At 41.3% G+C, this 24,261-nt stretch overlaps 1 protein-coding gene across 7 annotated transcripts in view; it reads left to right on the forward strand.

The window, feature by feature from the left end:
• The window catches only part of LOC126365509 (protein unc-13 homolog 4B), a 450,988-nt gene that overhangs the window by 273,149 nt on the left and 153,578 nt on the right, over positions 1–24,261 (forward strand). Inside the window, exon 1 of one of the 7 annotated variants that reach the window (XM_050008158.1) lies at positions 15,622–15,924. The exons of the other annotated variants lie outside the window; for them this stretch is intronic. The gene's annotated coding sequence lies outside the window, so the exon portion shown is untranslated. Of the gene's footprint in view, positions 1–15,621; positions 15,925–24,261 lie in introns of those variants that run through there. 7 annotated transcript variants of the gene reach the window in all.

Below are 24,261 nucleotides of genomic sequence, written 5' to 3' on the forward strand. Positions count from 1 at the left end.
CTCTTCAGCTGCAACGATGCCCTCGATTATTATCGAATGATTATTGTTACGTAGTGGAATCGTTTCCACACAAAGCTCTGTCTGCAATGATTTCCATATTTTTTGCTTGTGGCAAGCACTACAAACTAACTGTCTCATACGAAAATAACTGAGTAGATTACAAACGCAAGTCCCAAGAGAATGCCCAGGAGCTCTCTAACACTGCAAATCACTTGCATGTTACTAATTATTATAATCTGTAAACTGGATTGGTTTTCGTCTATATCTTCTGTTACGGGATATCAACAGCACTTTTCGTATTAACCATTGTTTTTTTTTTTTCGAATTTCATTAGTAAGCTGTAACCTGTTGTGTGCGTGTGTGTTGTGTGCGTTCTAAAAAAAAACTTTAAGAAAAAATCTGCCATAATTCACACTAATATTATAAATATCAAAGTAATCCTATCCGTTACGTGTTCACGACTGAACCGAAGATCTTAGGTTACTTTAGAAAGATAACAGTGTCGGCAACCCATGTCAAAAATTATTAAATCTGATGCATAATGTACAGCAACTTCAATAACAGGAGGCATAGATGCGCACTTCTGCCCACGCCCGTCTGCACGCACCGCTCCGCGGCGATGTTGCACGCACTGTAGCTTATTTACTGGCCATCACTTATCATTAACAAAAACTACTGATAAGCAAACAGAGCCTCGGGCACCAGATATCCTTTTTTTCTTTTTTGTGTAACTTCCTACATAGTGGAGAAACGATCCTGCTGAAAGAGCAGAAACAACTTTTGTTAGTACACACCCAAAATCGCTGTCGAGAAAACTGAAGCGCAATCTATTAGCTGTAGTTTCATATTGCCAGATGTATTGGGTTGTATGAAGAAGGGGTACTTTGTTCAACTTCTACAAAAATACAAAGAAATAGATTCGCTAAATTCCGGCAACGGTGACTTGAGAGTAATGCAAGTGAAGGATGATATAAGCGATGCCTGCGTACCAGTAGACAGTCATTCGTCACTGATAGTCCTGTATGAATTAAGTAACACAAGCAAGTTCCACCATAAACGTCTGTTAGGAATTTGATGAAGGAGTAAGGCATCAATTACAATCTTGCCAGCAAGAAGTAACAAGAAAGACTAAGCAAGAAACCGAGACGAGGGAGTTGTTAATAAAAAACCAATAACAGATGAAGGGACATGAGACACTTATTTGGTGACGGCTGATAACACATTATGGAAGGCACTGGATAGAACACAGGTACAGGGATGAAACTATTGCTGAATGTAGCAAATACCGTAAGAAAACATAAGAATGATTCTAAGGATTGAAGAATATTACGCAAAAAAATTACACATTGCAACAAACACTATATCATTTCACATCTATAGTTACTGAGTACTTGGAAAAGTGAAAATGTATTCTAAATATGCCCTATCAGAGAAAACTTTCAGCTTTAATGCTGGTACAAACTCACACAGTCAGTCGGAACAACTTTAGACCAGTCTTCAAAAACAAAAAATGTTTCTTATATCTAACACTGTTGGGAAATTTACATCGTCCCTGAAGGAGATCAGATGTTACTATGAAGTAAAAATAAATAGTGTTAATTTAGAACTGTAAGTTTACTTTGAAATATCAAAATATTTGTGTCGACCTGGCATTGTTCATCTTAAATCATTGTCAGTAGAAGCTCGTTTCACAGCCAACGCAATTAAAGGACAATCGTAAGTCTAAGAGCTTGTAAGAAGCTGGAAAGACAACTAGAATTCACAGAGGAAATAAAACTGTTACTTTTAGTGCAAAATACTGCAAGCAGATGGAACAGCAGCCGTTTGAAATAAAACTGCTAAGTGGCACAAAGACACTCTGACATGTAGAAAGTGACCCTGATTGACTGAGAGTCACTGAAGAGTTACTGATTTCTCATACAGTACTGAAATTATTTTGATCAGTTAAATAGTGTGTACTGTATTTTATAATTGTTAGCAAAACGTTATGCTAAACGTTCAGATGGTCAGAATCAAAATACGACTTACATCAAGTGGAAACACATATAGCAACTAAACGGTTATTACACGTTCACAAAGTTAAGGAAAGGAAGAAGGAAATTTAGTGTAGTGTAGCTTAACTCCTGTTTCTGACTCGTTTTTTCTTCCAGTAATGTGTGTTTTATCAACTTAGTTAATACTTCATCTTCATAATCACGATTCGATACGTGCTCTAGGATTCTGTTATCACTTAAATTTTTAAAGTTCATTCTTGCTTTTAATCTTATTTGTGAACATTTTAGTTGCTATATATACATTATTATTTACGAAAAATTCTTTACTTTGATACCTACAAATCATTACAACCAGTAGATGACATGAAAATATTTAGAACTGACAAGTAATATCGTGTTCCTGTGGTAAATAGTACCCTCTGGATGACTGTTAGCTGTAAAGAGCTATAGGAAAGTGCTGATACTGGTATGTCATCTGCAAAGGATATGTGTTGTCCTTGAGATCAACGCGTCTCGTTGATATGACCATGTTACAAAGTAACAACGAAAGGAATTGTTGCAGCTACCTGTTCCTATGCTCATACCACAGTCATACAATACGTACGTATTGGTATTGCAGTGTTACGTGCATGTAGACATGAAATAAAAAGAATCGGACGATTTGTTAATTGTCCAGTGGATTATATAACATACGTACGTGGTAGAGAAGGCATCTCATTTACATTGCAGAAAAGCACCACGGAATTTATTTACATAACTTACGGGAATTCAGCTGGGTGATGTGTTTTACAACCACCGACTACATAATTTGATCTCGACTGTGGCCGAAACGTAGCAGCACTGCTCTGTATGAAGCGGTTTCTACTAACATGGTATTCTGCCGTCTGTTGAACCACGGAATACGTGTACATGTACTACTGACGTCTATACGAAGACGGTAACGGCTGCAATAGGCGTTTCAGGACAATACCGTGATAATGAATCGACATTTAACGTCAGTCCCGCTTCAGTATGAGCTACCGTTGGCCGAATACGTATGGGTGACTGTAGAGCTAAATCTTATTTTGTGTGAGGCGTTATAGTGAATCACAACAAGAGAATCCTAGACCTGATCGTCTGGCCCAGTAAAAGGTGTCACGATGAACACGGCTGCTTCACATTGCGGCTTCAGTCAACTGCGTTTACCACGCTAGGCAAGTTACAGAATCTGAAATTTTACTCTCCGATAGAGATGCTCTCTACCAAAACGACGGTTCGGTGTTTTGGTAAACTACATAAATAACGTAATAAATTATAGGATTACCGGTAGTATTGGTAGAATTAATAAGGAATGAAACGTAAATGAATGGGTAAGAGAGAAAAGCGGTGCCGACGTCTTTGTCTGTCCGTTTTTTTGTTTTGCACATAATTATAAAGGCACATCATTCAATGTTAGTCGAGTGTATATTTTTTTACGGAATATAAATCGAATTTTCTAAACAATAAAAATTAGTTGTTAGTGTAACTTTTGCGCTCTTGTATAACCAAAGCAATTACTTTTGAAGCAAGTACAATTTGCACGCACAAACATAAAAAGATATATATCATTATTGTTGTTATTTAGGTGTCTATAGAACGTTCTTCATAATTATCAAAGGTAAGAGTTTTCTGTTACTATTGAGAAATACGAGAGGCAACGGCCTTGCCGCAGTGGCTACACCGGATCCCGTGAGATCACCGAAGTTAAGCGCTGTAGGGCGTGGTCGGCACTTGGATGGGTAACCATCCAGCCCGCCATGCACTGTTGCCATTTTTCGGGGTGCACTCAGCCTCGTGATGCCAATTGAGGAGCTACTCGACCGAATAGTAGCGGCTTCGGTCAAGAATACCATCATAACGACTAGGAGAGCGGTGTGCTGACCCCACGCCCCTCCTATCCGCAACCTCCTCTGAGGATGACACGGCGGTCGGGTGGTCCCGATGGGCCACTTGTGGCTTGTAGAGGAAGTGGTTTATTGATAAATACGAAAGTTGTTTGTGAATAACAGAAACATGTTCTATAAAAGTTCAATGAAGTATTGAAGCGATGTTTGATATATTTTTATTTTGAGTTTTTTATTTTACTTTTTTGTTTAGGAAATTGCATTTTCTAGCAATACATGATAAATCTATATTGCTTTCTTTATTTTTACTACAAAATTCCTTTATTTCACCTTAAAATTCAACATTTTTCAAATAAAACCTGAATTAAACCTTTACAATTTCAATTTTGCTAGGAATATTGTTTATTCTTATGTAACAGACAGGAGGTTACCTATGTAGAACAAAAATGTTCCGTGGATTACCCGGCCTTCACTCACTTTCTAGGCGATTCACATCATCCTGTTATGTTTTTAGAGGAATCGATTAAGACACTGATCGCATACGTAAAGAAAGCGATCGTTATGAGATTATACACGGTAGGTATGCAACACACCTAACGTACAGGTAATGCGGGCACGGTCTTTACTGACCAAAGTTACTCGGAAAACTACTGCAGTCCTCCTTACTTATGGATGTTTACGGTAGCCTACCGTAGTTTTACGACACTACTCTTCGATTAACGCACAGTGAGAGCTTTATACCAACATTACCCTCTCTTTTCATACGCTTCATTTCCAAGAGTTCTGACCATGATGTCGCTCTTCCTAAATACGACCAATCAGAAGACATATTATCCATTGAACATGTATGTTACTTCTTTGGCTAGCATCTCCTTCGCAGCCACTCGCCCAACAGATAGGACACTAAGTTTTTCTGAACAAATTCCTATTCTGTGCAGCAAATTCTGATTTTTTTTCATATGCAAGATTATTTTACTGTTCTGCATATTTTACTGCCTCTTTTAGTCAGTACAGCTTATACCTAAGGTGAATTTTATTCATTTCTAACTACTCCTTCGTAATGTACCTTTGATAAACGGTAGTTACTCGTTGAGGCGATGGTTGGGTATTCGGCAGGTGAATTTAACTTTGGATCAGCCTGTGTACTGGACAGTAGCTGATTCTGAGTCAGGCCTGGCAGACAGTGTTCAGCCCTCAAGGCTGCAGGAGCAGAAACGAAAAGCAAGAACGGAAGCCGCAGGCGGCCGGCCGCTCAACGCAGCGTGACCCCAAGGCTGGCCGGGATCCGGGAGCGCAGCCCAGCCAGCACACAGACCGCTCTGTCCTCCAGGCCGCTCAAGAAACCTTCCGGAAGAGCGTGCGGCATTCGGGTCTCTCTCACAAATCAACCTAAATTCAGAGTGGAGGTGGCCGGATATAGTCTTATAACCCCCCAGCGTAGTTTCTTTTATTCGACTGCTTTAGTGCACGCATGTAAGTGAGTGCTGAATTTGCTCCGCTGACTTCTTATCTTCTGTAGCCATTATTATACGTAAAACGTGGATTGTATGTAAACATTGTGAAAGTGGCAACCATTCATTGAAAATATTACGTGACTAGTGGTTTCTTTATATAAACAACCTTCATCGAGTCGTAAATGATCATAGAAGAAGTCAACGTAATTGATTTTTTTTTGTAACACAACTCAAAAAAATTAAACAAGTTGTTTAAGAAAATCGCCATCAGCAAAATAAAACTCGAAACATACAGTTTATACAATACCATGCATCCTCTCTGAAAATCTATGAATTCCAGACACTCACTCATTGATACATTTTATGATTTCATTCTTAGCGTTCAAGGGTTATTGCCTTATATTTAGTTCTAGAGCAAGCTTACTTCTTTGCTAGATTAAAATCAAAAGTTTTTTGAATGTTGTTGCTGATGGTGGTGGTAGTGATGTGCCTGCGTGTGTGTGTGTGTGTGCGTGTGTGTGTTTGTGTTTGTTTCGTGTGTGCGTGTGTGTGTGTGTGTGTGTGTGTATACTTGCTTTTGTGCGTGTGTGTGTTTGCACGTGTCTGAGAAGAGATAGATGAAGAGAGAAAGAGAGCGAGTGTGTGTACCCTAGAGTAGCAGTAGTGTTCCAGAACTACTCAACTGCGACAGCTGTGCACTGTACTTCACCACGTTCAGCGACTGCAACTGCACTTTTACCCTTCAGAACCAGTCAACCACCAGAACAACACAGTCTTACGATTCGTAAGGGAACACGCACTTCAGCGCAATCTGAGACACAAAATGTTTACTAAGTGATGAAGACCAACTAGTATTACTGCTGATATGACTAGACAAATCAATCCAGACTTCTTAGCTAATTAAAGTTTCTTGCAATTACTGCAACCAGTCGCCTTTTTTCTTGATATTCAATTTATTTTATTATTCCATTACCAGTTTTACTCTCTGATGACGAATCGCTAGGCTGTTCGAAACTGGTAATGGAATAATAAAAAATTGAAGAACAAAACAAAAGGCTACTGGTTGCAGTAATCTTAAGAAAATGGATAAAATTTTATTTCTTAGCAAATTATTTTTTTCTGTTTACGTTGGATATCAAACTGTCGAGCGCCCTCTACACGCGCACACGCACACACACACACACACACACACACACACACACACACACACGCACGCACGCACGCACTTCTGAAACCAAGATACTGTTTCTGAAGAACACTGTGAGAAATGGTAAACAGAAATCAGCACGTCATTCTTAACATGACGACATCGACAGTCATAAATGGGACTTCTCTGGTACCCCAAATGAGTTTTAGAACACCGTTACAGTTTAAATTTAAAATAATTGGTCTAGTAGATAACGTCAGCACACTATAAAGAAACGCAAGAAAAGCTGCACAGAGTCTAAGTTTGCTGCACAGACTGGCAGTTGACCTTAAAAGTAGATAAATGTAACGTATATCGATTAAATGCACGAAGAAATTGTAGCCCGCTCCCACCAGCAGACAACATGGTTCAATGTATCACAAAACCTGATGCAGTTCACAAAACTACTGTATTGTAGACGCGACGGTGAAGAGACACTGACGAATCATGCATTCTGCACCAGTGGTTTAGAGCTACAAATTACCACCTCAAAATTCAAACACATTTAAAGTTTGCTTTACTTTTCGATGTGTTCCTATGATTTTCCAATGTTGGTTCGACCGCCATGTCGTTTAGGTAGGTGAGTTCCGTGTCTTCTTGCATTTTGCGAAGAAGTTATATGTGATATTGATTTTATATTTCAAGACGGTAAAGGATTTTGTGTAATGAGCATCACTTTACTTCAGTTACCCACATCAGTATATATTCACAATATCCTCATTGATGCCAATCTCACTGTTGCCTCGCGAATACATAAAACCGGACTCACATCTCCCAACAATCCCTAAATTATAGACGTCTTCAGCCAACAAACTCAGCAATCTCTGCTCGCTTCGTTAGGCAGCGATGGTTTACATCTACGACAAGTAGAATATGTAAACAAAAGAAAATATTAAACCTCAGGTAATGAGATTTTTCAGGTCGTAGCTTTATATCCTGTAATGTACTGCCTGATACCCAGACGACAGGTAACTTCGTACAATCGACGGATATGCATATGATTGGGATTGCATTTTTCTGTAACAGGTAGAACGACCGCCAGACTGCGTAAGTGTTGTTCGCGTTTGTTCTTGTTACCGAGCCTGGTAAGGTATATAAGACGCGTAAACAGCATGAGGTGTTGAGTCAGCATTGTGAAGGACACGGAGATGCTCACGCTCTACTGAGACAGCGTTATCAACACCAGAGAGATTGACAGGGGGCTCATTATGGGCGACGGGTCGAGTCGTGCAATGTCCAGATTTGCAAGGCACTCGGATGTGACACTGCCCTGATGGTGAACTGTATGGGAACGTGAGGGAGGCACACTCGTTGGCATGGTTGAGGCCGATCTCATCTGGCATCGTCGAAGCAGGATCGCCCCTATTGTGCATCAATGACATCGTAATCCCTTCACACCCGCGCCTGCCTTCCTAGAACTCCAGTCTGTGTCATCCCACACCATTGGTCAGAGACTAGTTAGCAGGTGCTGTTAACGCCACAACTCAGTATTGGAAAGACCATATAGAAATGTTTCGGAGAAGGCGAAAAAAGGACTGCGCTTTGTTGGCACAACACTTAGAAGATGCGACAAACCCACTAAGAGACAGCCTACATTACACTTGTCCGTCCTCTGCTGGAATATTGCTGGGCGGTGTGGGTTCCTTACCAGGTAGGATTGACGGACGACATCGAAAAAGTGCAAAGAAGGGCAGATCGTTTCGTGTTGTCTCGCAGTAGTGGTGAGAGTGTCACTGATATGATATGCGAGTTGGGGTGGCAGTCATTAAAGCAAAGGCGTTTTTCTTTGCGGCGAGATCTATTTACGAAATTTCTAACTTTCTCTTCCGAATGCGAAAATATGTTGTTGACACCCACCTACGCAGGGATAAATGATGATCATAATAAAATAAGAGAAATCGGAGCTCCAACGGAAAGATTTAGGTGTTCCTTTTTCCCACGCGCCATTCGAGAGTGGAATGGTAGAGAAATAGAATGAATATGGTTCTATGAACCCTCTGCCAGGCACTTAAGTGTGAATTGCAAAGAAGCCATGTAGATGTAGATGTAGATGACAATACAAACGGCTGCGTTTGCAGTGATGCCGTGCCCGGGGAGCATGGACTGCTGATGTATGGCGTCAACTGTTTCAGCGATGAATCACGGTTCTGCACTTTCCCGGATAATCTCTGCCAGTATGCCGTCGAGTGGGGAGAGGTCCCTTTCTTCCTGTGTATTGGGGAGACACAGCTGTGTTACTCCCTGCAACACGAAATGGAGAGCTATTGGCTACGACTTCAGGTCACGACTTTGAGAGAACTCTGACGGCACAACGGAGTCACGGATATCCTGCGTCCTCAAGTGTAATCTCTCATGCGACAGCACCGTGGTGCCATTTCTCAACAGGACGATGCTCTCCAAACAGGGCATGTGTCTTTATAAAGTGTCTGCATGATGTTGAGATACGTCCGTGGTCAGCAAGATCCCCAGACTATCCCCAAGTGATGTGAGGGACGATCGCGGGCATCGACCCTGTCCCAGTGCCAGTATGCAGGATATCAAGGGTCAGCTTGCCTATTGAAAGGCAAAGTGGGCTTTATGTATTCGCGATGGAACAGTGAGAGTGGCACCAGAGGATACTTCCGTGCCAGAGGGACTGCAACGTCATACGCCAACTGAGCTTTCTTTGTCAAGTTTTTCGTAAATTTGATTCGAATTTGTTATCACTGAAACCACATCAAATACCCTCTCAATCTGTGAAGTTTCCTTTTGTTTTCTCCTCCCTTTCTGAATACTTCAGTTTAGTTTTTTCAGTCAAACTGAACGACGTAATTACTTTTAAATGGCTTCCTTTTTAATTCTGTTAAAATTTTAATAACATATTTTTTGACTTTCCTTTTTAATTCTGTTAAAATTTTAATAACATATTTTTTGACTTTCTCGCATTCTATGAAGCGTTGCCAAACATTCAAAAAAATCTTCTGCCCAAGTATATTTTATAAGCTTTTTAGTTAAATCGTTTTGGTATATGCAAAAGATGTTACTATAATCCAGTATACCTCCATATAATGTTACAAACCAAATTTTGGCCTAATCATACGTTAACACGAAAATGATCAAGTGATTCCTTTCGTAATTTCAAAGATTCCAAATGATTTTAACCAGAAAAATTACTGAAGCTTAACTTTCTAGCTCATTGTGAATATGAGTCTGAAGCAACTTATTGTATATGTATTAAGTTTTACAACACTTATTCGTTAAACAGAGGTCACAAATAAGCGTTTTAACTGCCATAATTGCAAAACGAATAACGAAATATTCCTCCACGTGTTGCACTGGCCAATCACATTGATGTGACACCTGTAAAAAGCCTGAATAACCACGTTTTGCACTCGGACTGCTGCGAGACGTGTAGGAAGGCAGCCGTTGAGGTTCTAGTAAGTGTCGACAGGGATGTGGAGCCATGCCGCCCCCAATACCGTGGCTAGGCGCTCTGGGTTTCTCGATTGGGGAACAATGGCGCGCACGGCCTGATGAAGGTGGCCCCACAGAGTCTTGATTAGGTGTAAATCAGTGGAGTTTGATGACCCTGGGAGTACGGTAAACTCATCCTGGTGCTCTTCGAACCACGCACGTGCACTGCGAACTGTATGACACGTTCTACCGTCCGGCTGGTAGATGCCATCATGCCAAGGAAGAATAAACTGCATATGGGGGTGAACATGGTCCCCAAGGGTAGATGCCTACTTGTGTCGATCCAATGTGCCTTCCAGGATGATGAAATCACACAGGGAATGTCACAAAAACATTCCCCAAACCGTAACAACCCCCCTCAGCCTAGATCCTTCCAATGACTATTGCAGGGTGTTTGCTTTCAGATGTTTCACGCCATACACGCCAAAGGCCATCTGCCAGATGAAGCATAAAATTTGATTTATATGAAAAGGCGACATGTCACCAGTCACTGGACGTCCAATTGCAGTACTGATGTGCAATCTTCAGCTTTCGTTCTCAATCAACAGTGGTCAGCATAAGCGCATGAACTAGGCGGTCTACTGCTGAGACCCATACGTACTAATGTTCGCTGAACGATTATTGAGGAGACAATGTTGGTAGCCCCTCAGTTCATCTGGGCGACCGGTTGCTCAACAGTCGGCCAATTTCTCAACAATTGCACATCTACCCACCCGTACACATCTCCGCAGACGTCGTTCGCCCCTGTCGTCTATGGCCCTCTGTGCTCCACAGTTGCTTCGACATCAGCTTCGGATAGTGCCATTTTATACTCTTACCTCGGTAGCACACACGCAGTTTACAAACTTGTGGAAATGCTTCCACCCTTCGAAAGAATAGTGCCCTTGTGGACGTCAGATAAATTGCTTCGATTCCGCATTACGACAACGACAGTTCCGTGTCCCACTGGCAGGTTTATTTTTCCTCCTTCGCTAGTGCTGCTACCTGCCGTCTGTGAGTGGTTATTGCACGTTGATGTTGATCACAGGTGTTAATGTGACTGGACCGTGTACATAGCAGAAGAATAGCGAATAGTAACTGAATTTAACCCCCCTGTTAAATTACCAACAATTTAACGTATGTAAAACTTAGTTTAATTTTTGAAACAAATATAGAAATCAATGCCCCAACGTTCACGGATATTCCACTCCTCCTGAAACATGCTTTCTGGCCACAGTATCGAGTTCCCTAAGCTTAGAAAACAAAAAGCAAATAATTATTATTGGGGGGACCTGGTTCATATTAAGAGTTCCATTACTATTCGATTACCCTGTTGGCGATAAACCACCGAAAGTAGCAACAATAGAAAAATACGTAGGAGTAACCGTCCAAAGTAATGTCAAGTGAAATGACCACATGAAGTTAGTTGTAGTAAAATAGCGTTCCGAATCGTCTTATGGAAATGTTATTCATCCTCGAAATATGTGGTTTAACGACGCACGCGCCCAATAGTTTCGAGAACTAGTGTGCAGTTCGCTTTCACCAGCCACAATTAAGAGAAGAGATTGAGGAGATACAATTCGTCTTGTGTTCGCTGGTTAATTAAGTGAGAGTTACGGAGATGCTCATCAAATTCCAGCAGGATATGCTACGAGAGGAGCGTCGCGCGTCACTGAAGCGATTACTTATAAACTCGGAGAGCGTACGTTCCGGGAACGGTCAAGCAAGGTATTATTTTCTCCAGCACTCACTTATCGTGAAATTACGACGATGGGAAAATCAGAGAAGTTAGAATTCATACGTAGGCTTGCCGTTAGCTGTTCTTCTCACGAACCATCCACGGAAGGAACAGGAAAGGAACGAAATGTGACCTCCACTGTGGTGGACAGAGAAACAGACTGGAAAGAGAATTTTATTCGTGGTTTAAAATCTTTCATTTTCAATTTTTTAACTTTTGTTCATTGTACGTCGTAGAAAGCTTTCTCTGCAGAACTGTGGTGGGCGTGGGCCGGCAGAGCACCGGGCATGGCTGGATATCTCCACCAACCCGTACTCAGATGGCGTGGTACCTTCTCATAGTAGAAGCTACTGGTGGGGTAGGGGGTAGCACCTTTGAAGAGCATCACTTAGATAGGCACGCTCGTCTAAGGTACCTCCATCCCCCCACCCCCGGCAGACTATCAGGGGGAGGAGAATGGTCACGTGGGGACGCAGGGAAGACTGGGGGGGGGGGGGGGGGGGCTGCGTTCCGACCACTCTCTCTCTTCTTAGCCAGCCATCGCCCGATCTAGTCGTACCGTTTCGCTTCTCTACAGGGCAACATGCCCTCTGCCTGTTTGTCGGCAGCCCCCGGGCGCAGTAAATTCTTTTGTACCCTTAGCGATAGAATTATGACAACAAGGCCAAGTTATCCTCTCTGAACACACGTGTTTCGTGTTCTTATAACCTAACCATCACCCACACCCGGACGCTCACACACTGCCTACCATGTCCGCTCGAAAGTGATGAACAGTATACGTACATTTTTTTTAGTTTTATTGTTTCAACAGTAAGCATGCTACATAATTTTCATTTTTCACAGAAACATACACTCCGAAAATCCAAATAAGAGCACATGACAAAATTCGAAAGGACATAACACGTATAAATACGGGGAACAGGAATTTCCAATAGCAACCTTTTACGATATGGGTGATATATGAGTGAGACATGTGATAATCAATTTTGAATTAATTCACTGTTATACGCTACTGTATTCGTCACGACGAAGGAAGTTCAGCAAATCTCATATCGACCAATACAACGATATATTTTTCCGGTTTCTATGTATATGCTGTCGCTCCGATTATTCAGACATATTACCTTGGCGTCTTAAATGCCAATACCAGCTGACTGTGACTTACGATGCGAACTGGGGTTAAAGACTTGTTTTCTGTTCTACTATTAAACGATCACGAAGATTGAACAATATATTTCCATATTTTATACGAAACTAAAATTTCTTTCTGTAATTTCTACACGCACACTACATCGTTGTTAGATGAGAAAGAATTTCTATGAAAAGAACAACTGTAGTCAAGTGGTGCTTCTAAAAGCTATAACTGGAACTAAATTGTTAAATATTGTCAAGTCCTTACGAATGCCCTCGACTTTGAAATGTAGACTGTAGAGTTATAGCACGTGCGGTGTCTACGTGTGAACGTTCTGGCCGTCGAGTGAGGGTCAACATTTCTGCCTCATTCGTGACCTGAGACGGCCACGCCTTACTGCAGCAGGTCAAGGCACCTCCTGATCGATACGTGCTGGCCGCGTCCTGCGAGCGTTGACTGTTGCAGTTCGACTGTCGTACGTAACTGGGGAGACTTTCTTGACAACACTGCTTTAAATCACAATTTTAAAATGATTGTGTGATAAACAAGACCAACACGGACACTCTTTTCTGACAACAAATTAACACATTCTACTTTAACAGGAATTACAAATAATCTAGTCAGCACTGCACGCTCTCAGGACCATCAAATTCATTGCTCATTGTAGGAATCTCGGGATGGTCAAAGAAGGAAGAAAGGCTTTAATGCGGACCGGTCAGTGGCGTATCAGTAGATGGGAATGGCAAGAGAACCTTACTGGAGGGACCATCCTGATTGAAGTTTGAAAAGCAATGAAAAAGTTGATTGGGATACTAGCTCAGGGATATGGGTTCGCTCATCTTGCATGTGACTGCAGACTCATAGCCACTGAGCCTTCTCGCCCAACAAATGGCGATGGACGCCAACTGAGGCGGTTTGTATCCATGATTGCCCTACACGTGCACCAACTGACCGACTGACCGACTGACAGACCGACAACGTGGAGTGCGTAGGCGTTTTGGCCGACCAGCGGGCATTCGTAGTCGGGATGCAGGGCGGGTAGGACCACTCAACAGGCGACACGTCCTCCTGCCCCTCCCCCTCTACCCCCAGTCCATCATACAAACCGTTGATGTAACGTCAACTTCCCGACAAAATTTCGGCTTCTATCACTGCGTGCGGTATTAAATACTGCTCTAATACACATGACAGGTTGCGAGACGGAGGAAACTTTTGAATACAGACTTTCTAGAGAAATTTAAAAACAGCAGATGTTTCCTGGACATGTGCGCCGCGCAAGAAATGAAGCACTTTTTCATTTTTCAACGAATTCACAACAGCACGTAGAGAGAATAAAGGGCCGTCGATCTTCTATATTTCTGTTTTTTAGGTTTTATTTCCGATGTTTACCGCAAATGAAATCTAAAACCGAAATATGGACTTTCAATGGACGTCAATTGACAAAATATACATGCTTCATTATTGTAAGTTTTAAAGAAGTCCAGCCTATATCCAAGACGTCTGCTGTGAAGAGCAAAGTGTGGGATTATTTTTACGGTCCAACAGTTCCTAAATGCTTAATTTCTTACGTATCTGATCCTGTATTTATTAGTTTATGTACGCCATCACCATGTGTTGTCATTCTTCGTCGAATTTGAAATGAGTTGATTAAACGTACAGGTCATCTTTTATGCTACATACATAAATAAATTAATTATATTTGCATGAAGGTCTTTAGTTTTATTTACTTTGCATTACCATGATATATTTCCTCAGTCATCCGTAAATCACGTCACGGGGGATGCAACAGCACTGAATCTGAGGTCATCTTTACATCTGCCAGGCGCTAACAGTCTCTCTTCCCAGCTCGCATTCTCTATCATGAGTGTATTCTTTTTCATTAACAATGGTTTTATGATGTTCAGCAGCTCCGAAATGCATGACTCATCCACTCTTAGATAATTACGAAAACCATCACATCCCAGCTATTTAAGCAACAGAACGTGGGTGAATTATTTCCTTGCAATAACGTCTTCTTTGCCCGAAATTTTCTGTCGGCTTTCTTGGCCTTGTTGCCTCTAAAACAACCAAGACAAATTCCCGTTTTTAAATCTGTATAAATCTAAGTATAACGTCGCAGAAAATATTAGTGGTCACGATATTATTGCACATGAGAGTGAAGCGCTTCGGTGTGCTTATCGCCCGTCTGGGACATTTCACGAGGACACATTGAAACCCTTGACAGTATATGCACAAGTATGTTGAAATCATTTACAGTGCCACTCATTTTCCTTCTTCACCGTTGTATTTGTTTATTGCAAAATCACCGCGCGTTTCCATTAACGACCACGGGAGACCAAGTGCAGTAATATCGAGGTGGGGTAGCAAACACAATGAACTTAAGGTTAAGGAATCACAACAGGGTGGTGCTGTATTCGCTGACTGCAGTTGCTCGGGACTTGTGTAGGCTGCCACGAAATTGGTCGGTCGGTTGGTCGGCCGATAAATTGGTTCGTGTGTACGAGCTTTTACTCTGCGGCGTGCACTCAAGAATTAGGATGCACCGGCAATTTTTAATTACAATTTGGCGATCAATAGCCGTACAGCGAAATAAAAAGTCAGAAGATTTGATTTTTTTAAATTAAATAGTTATTTCAAATAACTCATTTCGTTTCCTTTGAGGAAGGCGTGGCACATGGCAAATGGACGGTACATTGTTACGGTGGGAAGGGAGTCGGTACGTTTTTATATAACAGTGAGAATAGGAGGTTCCGAGACTGCAGGACAGTAAGTGTGTCGGCGATCGATGCGGCCAGTCGGAGGTGCGGCAGTGGTGGTGGCAGCAGAGCGATGGGGCTGGCGCAGGCGACGCCAGCACCGCCGCCGCCCCTGTGCCTGGAGCACCGGCTCGTAGTGTGGCGCCTTTGCGAGGCCTCCTGCCGGTAACCGCCTGTGTTGTCATTTTCTGGTGCGTCCGCGCTTCCGGCCACGGCCTGCCCTCTGCAATCTGCTACGCCTTGCGCTTCTTGACACGAGCGAAACTTGCGTTTATCGCGTTCGCGTGTGTAAACATCGCACAGTGGGGGAGTAATGTGCTCTTCTGCTGCAAACGCTTAACGCTTGCGTCACCTGAGGCGTACTTCGCAGGTAACGACCGCCCTGCACGCTCTTCGCCCCCTTACAAGTCCCTTCCTCACTACCGCATGCGTAACTCAGCTCTTTTGCCTGAGCAGTGGCTAAAATCAGCGCTCATAGTACTGACAGACATATTCTACATACAGTTCTAACTACTTCACTGCCACTAAATACACGTAAATTTCTGGTATGAGAACATGAATGCAACTTCAGTCCAGCTGAACAATTCCTTAATTCGACGTAGTTTTGCACTAACGTTAAAATGCACGTCCGTCAATATATATTACTATTATAGAGCTCAGTGCATGTACAACAAATAATATAAATGCCATATTTACGTATGTTCCGCGCACTTGCACTCGTTTTAGTAATCATGGAAGAGTTTTGCTCAGTTTTAGAGGTTAAATTTAGAAATAAATCTTCAGGTGTTACCCATTTCCTCTGTAGTTTTAAAGAAATCGGTTGTCGAATACTCTCTTTCAGTAATCGTTGAAGTATTTTAATAGAGAAATCTTAAGATAAAAATGATTGTAATTGAAGCTAAGCATGTGACGGGAACGCCAGTAAAACTTTTACTGCGCACCTCTCGCTGCACTAAGGATACAATCAGCCGGCTACATTCGCACCAAACGTCAGTCGAAATTTATCATGATTCTATTATGCCCTCCCTCGTTTGCTATGGTTTAAGATCTTACCTATAGTACGGTAACTAGTATCTACATACCCCTTTTCACTTTTTCCTACTGAGAACTACCTGACAATTTCAACACCTTCTTATTTGATCTTTTCTCTTCCTCCAATAGTCTATCATCTATTCGTCAAGTCTCTCCTACTTTTGTTCAGACCACTTCTGTTCTCTTACTGCTTCTACCCTTGTATCTTTTTAAATTTAACCCTTCCTTTCTGAAAATATACGCTTATGTTGCTTCTTCTGCTTTTATATCGTATTTTTCCACTTTTTTTATTTGCCGACTCCAGCTTGTTGTTAATTTCTTTTCCCAAAAATATTTGATTATTAGTTTTGTAAGCGTATTGTCACTCATCTTGTATAAAGATATTAAAAGTACCTGACGTGTTTTCCACATAACTTCTGTTACTTTTTCTATATTTCATCATTGCTTCTAATTTCCAGGCTCCTTTTCTTCTTATTAGAGGTACAATTTTCCATATGATTCTTCTCTCTAATGTTTCCAGTTTGTTTACCATCTAATTCATTTGCGTAGAGGCATTTTGTGTCTTTGCATTTCTTGATATGCAATTATTGTCGAATATATTTTTTGTTATTCCATAAGCCCTTTCCATTTTGTGTAGCCTAGCATTCATGACTGATTTTTCTATCCTATTTTTTTACTTTATCTTTCCTAAATGCTTGCAACTTTTGCACTTTCTGTTTTTTGCCTGAAAACATTTTGTCCCATTTTTAATGTGAGTGAGGAATTTCGTTTTCTCTGCTGAGGTTCTTAAACCCAGTCTTCTGACTATCTATTCCAAGAAATTTAGTTATATTTTTTACGTTTACCTCAATATCAGGTAGTATAGCATGTTCACCTGCAAATTCAAGCATTTTGTTTCGTTACACAGTTCCTTTTTCTCCATATTATTGCTGATACTTGCTATACTTTTAATTCTTCATTACACATTATTACCTTTTTAACACATAGTTCAAGCAGAAAAGCCATTACCCTGTCTTAGAGTTGTATCTGTTTGAAAGAGCTTATGAACTTTACTTCTGAGACTGCCTACACAGTTAAATGACTACATGAACTCGTAAGTGTAAAAACTGTGTCTTAAGATTTCGTTTGTCTGTACAGATTATGGATTCGAAATTAACTATCCGTTCTGAGTAGGATCTACTTCTCCTAATTCGCTTTAATATTCGTTCGATTTTCAGTCTAGACTGTTTCAAGCTTTTTTTTCTTATATGATTAAACTTCTCAGTTACAGAATGTGATAGGAACAAAACTCTTTAATCATCATAAGGAGTCTGCCATGAATTGATTAATTAGTTATTTAGTATCTTAATTATCTGAAGGAAGTTTGCGTCTTATAGGGACAAATGATTTTGTTCGAAAGAAGGAAAGTTGTAGATTGGAAGGAAAACCTTCTAACCTCAGAAGGAAATTTTTAGAGGTTTAGTTAGTGCGTAAGGTTTCAAATTAAAGAGCAGAAGATGTTTCTTCATTTGTTCTAATGATTAACATTATTTCCTTCAGTGGATATATATTATTTTTGGACCTGCATAAGTGTTCACATACAAGAAGTAGGAGACCTTAAACTTTATTAATTTTGCTCTCATTTTACAGTTCAATTTCATCATTTCATCATGAGTCAGTTTTAAAACTGTAGTTATTGACATCTTCTGGCTCATTTATGATGTGTAGGATGCGCTGGGCGACTTTCATTCTCCTCTCATCACTTCTGTTTTCTATGTTTCTTAAAAACCATTTCCAGATCAAATATAATCTTTGTTCGTGACAGCTTCGGATATCCAACCATTATGGAATCTTCTCTACTGGCTTTAAATCTTTCAGACCTTTAATAGTTTTTCTGATTTCCTTAGTAGTTGGCTGTATACTTTGGTTTACATAAAAACTAGAACATTTTTACAGTTTCACAAAACACTTTGCAAGAATTTCACAATTTTCAGAATTCTTTAATCGAGTTCTCCCTCTTTTGATCTTGCTTTAATTACTTGTTGCTTGGTACCTCTTCAGTTTATTCTTGAAGTCGTGTTAAATATCTCAGGAACTCCTTTTGTTAACTTTCCTTACATTTCAAAAACTTATTGTTTTCGAGATGATCTTTCGATTATCCATATTAGACATTTCTTTTCTTTGTTGTTTAAACTGCTCGTAATCTTTCGAATTTTCAATTTTCTCCATTTTCTGGTCTTGCTATTGCCCCTTTTATACACTCTTCATTCCATCACAGCTTCCTTTTATTTCTGGCTACCCTAAGTGTTTTGTTTGCCTCAGTGTAGATTCACCGGTAGCTCTTTCAGTTGGCAGTCTTAGTTACTGTTATTTCATCTTGAAATTGCATCATTGCTTCTATTTCTTTGTCCTATTTGTGCCTTTATAGAATAAAAAGTTTTATTATAATTTGAAACGGATAGTAATAATAATCGAAGTCACTATTTTTGTTTACTTTAACATTCACAATATCCTTAATATTGCTTTCAGAAATGGCCGTTTGATCGAACGAGAATTCTTCTAACAAGGGATTTGTTGACATCCATCTTTTAGCTTTTATTGGAAGTTTTCCAATTCCAATAAATTAAAGTGAAAAATTTTATAAATATAAATCATCTTCATGCCATTTTCGTTCGTTCTTTTATGTGCCTAATAGACTACTATACTTTAATCTATTTTCTTTGCCTACTTGTGCATTGAAGTCACTTGATAGTATTACAACACTTTGCTCAGTGACTTTACCTATTTCTGTTTCCACAAGATCCGAAAACGCCTCTGTTTTGTTCGGGTTCTTCCTGTTGTCTTCATTTACTGATGCATGAAAATTAATGACTGTATATTTTTTGGTTTTGTATTTAACTGTGGCAAGAGTTATTCCTTGAGGCTACATTTAGATTCTGCTAAATTGTCTATAATCTTTTGTGAATCTAATTTTTTAAATTATTTTCAATGTATACCCCGAAGGGTACACAAGTCAGTTCTCGATTCGACGTACTGATTAGCCCAGTGTCAGAACACATTTCATTTTAAAGAGATGCGGTAAGTAGATTGCTCACGGCTTTCCAGACGGAAGCAACGTAGCGTTTTGTGATGCCGCGATACGAAACCGCCAGAGAACCCTTACTAACGATTCCCGGACGAGAGCTCTGAATTTCTTAGTCCAATTTACTGATCCATGCCTTCAGTGCTGCGCTTCCTGTGCTTCTCCATCAATGGGCTTACCTCAATATGTACGTCAGTAAAAAGTCTCGTGCCGATATTTCTCCAATTTTATTTCTCGTTTCTTCTTCTTCTTTTTGTGTGACTGCCTCTGTAGGACCACGGGTAGCCCCATCGTGGACTGCATTTTCCTCTTCTTCTCCCAGAACCTCTTCATTCTTTCTCTTCTTCTCTCCCGCTCTTCTTCCGAGATCTTCACTTTCCGTTTCTCCTGGCGGCTTCACTGGTGACAAATCTTTTCCAGTATTCTTCTCTGTCATTGATCTCCGGCATATTTGTCGGTGTATATTTGTTCCTCCAATTTTCCTTTCCTTCGACCTTGATCCCCAATTCCAACCAGTCCTTCCGCAGTTCAACAACCCACTTGCTCCCTGTCTTTCCCCTTGTCCTTCCTGTTGTTTCCCACACTCTCTTCGTCATTCGGTCCATACTCATCCTAACTACATGCCCAGCAAACCTTGCCCTTTTGAGTCTTATTTCCCCGGATATTGTTCTCATGTTCCGGTACAATTCTTCCCTAGGTCTTCGCATCCACCTCTCTCCACCTCTTTTGGGACCTAGTATTTTTCTCAGTATTTTTCTCTCTTCTTTCTCTAGTTGTTCTGCCCCATTTCTTCCTAGTGTCATCGTCTCAGCAGCATATAATACTGCATTCCTCACTGTTGCCTTGTAGTGGCTTATCTTTGCCTCTGTGGATATATTCTTTTTATTGTATATCTCTCTCGTCATGTAGAAGACTCATGTTCTTTATCCTCTATGTTTTGTCGTTTCTACTTTTATAACGTTCATTTCCTGTTCTCTCTCTTGAAGTAATATTTCTGATTAGTCACAACCTATTTTGTAAATATTCTTCCTATCTGCACCTTCTAAGAAAAGTCTACTTCACAAGAGTCTGTAGAAATTTTCGATACCTTTCCAATACCGCTTGTTAATACGCTCTGTATTGACCAGAGGTCTAGAACTAGCTTTTCCGTTCGCTTAACGTTTCAGGAGTATTAGCGTGTCAGAAAGCTTGACAAACGAATTAGGGAGAAGAAAGAATAGGGTTTAATCTCCCGCTGACGATTAGACACGGAACACAGACTCGGACTGGGCAAAAACGAGACAGAAAACCGGCCGTGGCGTTCTCTAAAGCAAAGTCATCGTGTTCACCTTGAATTATTTAGGAAAGCCTCGAAGAACCTGAATACAGATGCTTGGTCGAGAATTTAAACGTCGTATCTCCCGGGTACTTGTGGAGTGAACGTTATATTGGTATTTTTTTTTAAATTGTAGTATTAGGCCGCGTTGCTTATACTGGTACATTGAGCTTTACGAAACAGAACGAGTTTGATGCGTTTGTGTTTTCACTACTGTGTTGTTTACTCAGTGTATTTGGGTTTTGTTTTCAAAAATAATTTATTAATAGTAACTGTACAATTTATCAACATATCACAGCCACATTCTCATCTAGTGCCACACCAAAAATATCTTCATTATTCAACACATTGTAAAGTTCCTGTTTTTTCTCACTAATACAACCAGTAGTTCATCGTCATTCTCTTCTTCTTGTTCTCTTCTTCCTCCTCTTCCTCCTCCTTCTCCTCCTCCTCCTCCACCACCACCACCTCCTCCTTCTACGTCTTCTTCTAGTATTTAAGGTCATAAGTTTTAGCATGTTACCAAATCTTTCCGTATATGCGGCATATGTCGTGATTTTCCAGTGTTCGTTTTCAATACATGACAAATAGTCGCAGTACGCTGCTGTTCTGTGATCTATTATATACACTGACAAAAAAAAGACTCAACACCAAAAAATAATTAATGTAGAGTAACGAAATTTCGGGAATACATTTGTCTGGGTAATATATGTAACTGATTAACATTACAAGATCACAAGATAATGTAAGTGCGAGATAAGCCACTGCAAATGTGGAATGCTGGTACATTATTAACCGCTGTAACCCCCAGACTGTTTAATGCAAGCAATCAAATGTGCATGCATTGTGTTGCACAGGTGCCGCATGTCAGTTTGCGGGATGGAGATTCGTGCCTGATGCACTTGTCGGTCAGTACAGAGACGGTTAATGCTGTCTGCGGATAACGCTGAAGTTGTCGTCCGATGGCGTCCCGTAGGTGCTCGATTGGAGACAGATCCTGTGATGGAGCAGGCCAACACAAGATGTTTTCACTCTGTAGAGCATGCTGGGTCACAACAGCGGTATGTGGAAGAGCGTTATGATGTTCAATAATAATGATTAGAATGCTGTTCATGATGGCAGCACAAGTCGAATCGCCGAGCTGACGTACAAATTTGTAGGCAGGGTGTGTGGTATAACCGCGGGAGTGCTACTGCTCTCATACGAAATCACACCCTAGACCGTAACCTTAGGTGTAGGTCCAATGCGTGTGGTACGCAGACAGTTTGGCTGCAGGTTCTCAACACACGGTCATCGCCGGCCGCGGTGGCCGAGCGCTTCTAGGTGCTTCAGTTCAGAAGCGCGCTGCTCCTACGGTCGCAGGTTCGAATCCTGCCTCGGGCATGGATGTGTGTGATGTCCTTAGGTTAGTTAGTTGACCTCAGATGTTAAGTCCCATAGTGCTGAGACCCATTTGAACCACGTTCATCACTGGCACCCAGGCAGAACCAGCTTTCATCAGAAAACAACAGACCTACACCCCGCCCTCCAATGAGCTCCCGCTTGACACCACTAAAGTCGCAAATGTCGGTAGTTTGGCGTCAGTGGAATCCACGCTACGAGGCGTCTGGCTCGGAATTGACCTTGAAGTAAGCGATTTGTAACAGTGGTGTTACTGCGGTGCCAACTGCTGCTCAGAATGCTGCTGCAGATGCAGTACGATGCGCCATAGCTAACCATGATGGTCTTCCGTCTCGGTATTACCACGTGGCTGTCCAGAGCTTGCGTCCGTCACGTACAGTGGCTACATTCCTGTTAAGTCTTTCTCCAGTAACGCAGAAGGAACATCCATCTCCTCGTAACCCTATTACACGACCTCGCTGAAACGCAGTGAGGTATGGATAATGGCGAATTGTCGTCTTAGAGGCATCCTTGACTAGCATCAGCTCACCACGTCCATTCTCAAAGGTAATTAACGATCAACAGCGTTACAGTTTGTTTTTAAAGGAAACCTGATTTGCATCCGGTTAGTGTCTACATCTACATTTACATTTATACTCCGCAAGCCACCCAACGGTGTGTGACGGAGGGCACTATAGGTACCACTGTCATTACCTCCCTTTTCTGTTCCAGTCGCGTATGGTTCGCGGGAAGAACGACTGTCTGAAAGCCTCCGTGCGCACTCGAATCTCTCTAATTTTACATTCGTGATCTCCTCGGGAGCTATAAGTAGGGGGAAGCAATATATTCGATACCTCATCCAGCAACACACCCTCTTGAAACCTGGACAGCAAGCTACACCGCGATGCAGAGCGCCTCTCTTGCAGAGTCTGCACCCATACTCCCAGATATTTTACAGAAGTAACTGCTACCAGTGTTTGTTCCGCTATCATATAAACATACAATACAGGGTCCTTCTTTCTATGCATCCGCAATACATTACATTTGTCTGTGTTAAGGGTCAGTTGCCATTCCCTGCACCAAGTGCCTATCCGCTTCAGATCTTCCTGCATTTCGCTACAATTTTCTAATGCTGCAACTTCTCTGTATACTACAGCATCATCCGCGAAAAGCCACATGGAACTTCCGACACTATCTACTAGGTCATTTATATATATTGTGAAAAGCAATGGTCTCATAACTCCCCTGTGGCACGCCAGAGGTTACTTTAACGTCTGTAGACATCTCTCCATTGATAACAACATACTGTGTTCTGTTTGCTAAAAACTTTTCAATCCAGCCACACAGATGGACTGATATTCCGTAGGCTCTTACTTTGTTTATCAGGCGACAGTGCGGAACGGTATCGAACGCCTTCCGGAAGTCAAGGAAAATAGCATCTACCTGGGAGCCTGTATCTAATATTTTCTGGGTCTCATGAACAAATAAAGCGAGTTGGGTCTCACACGATCGCTGATTCCGGAATCCATGTTGATTCCTACAGAATAGATTCTGGGTTTCCAAAAACGACATGATACTTGAGCAAAAAATATGTTCTAAAATTCTACAACAGATCGACGTCAGAGATATAGGTCTATAGTTTTGCGCATCTGCTCGACCACCCTTCTTGAAGACTGGGACTACCTGTGCTCTTTTCCAATCATTTGGAACCTTCCGTTCCTCTAGATACTTGCGGTACCCGGCTGTTAGAAGGGGGGCAAGTCCTTTCGCGTACTCTGTGTAGAGTCGATTTGGTATCCCGTCAGGTCCAGTGGACTTTCTTCTGTTGAGTGATTCCAGTTGCTTTTCTATTCCTTGGACACTTATTTCGATGTCAGCCATTTTTTCGTTTGTGCGAGGATTTAGAGAAGGAACTGCAG

The sequence above is a fragment of the Schistocerca gregaria genome, chromosome 1 (genome assembly GCF_023897955.1).
Source record: "Schistocerca gregaria isolate iqSchGreg1 chromosome 1, iqSchGreg1.2, whole genome shotgun sequence".
NCBI lineage: Eukaryota > Metazoa > Arthropoda > Insecta > Orthoptera > Acrididae > Schistocerca > Schistocerca gregaria.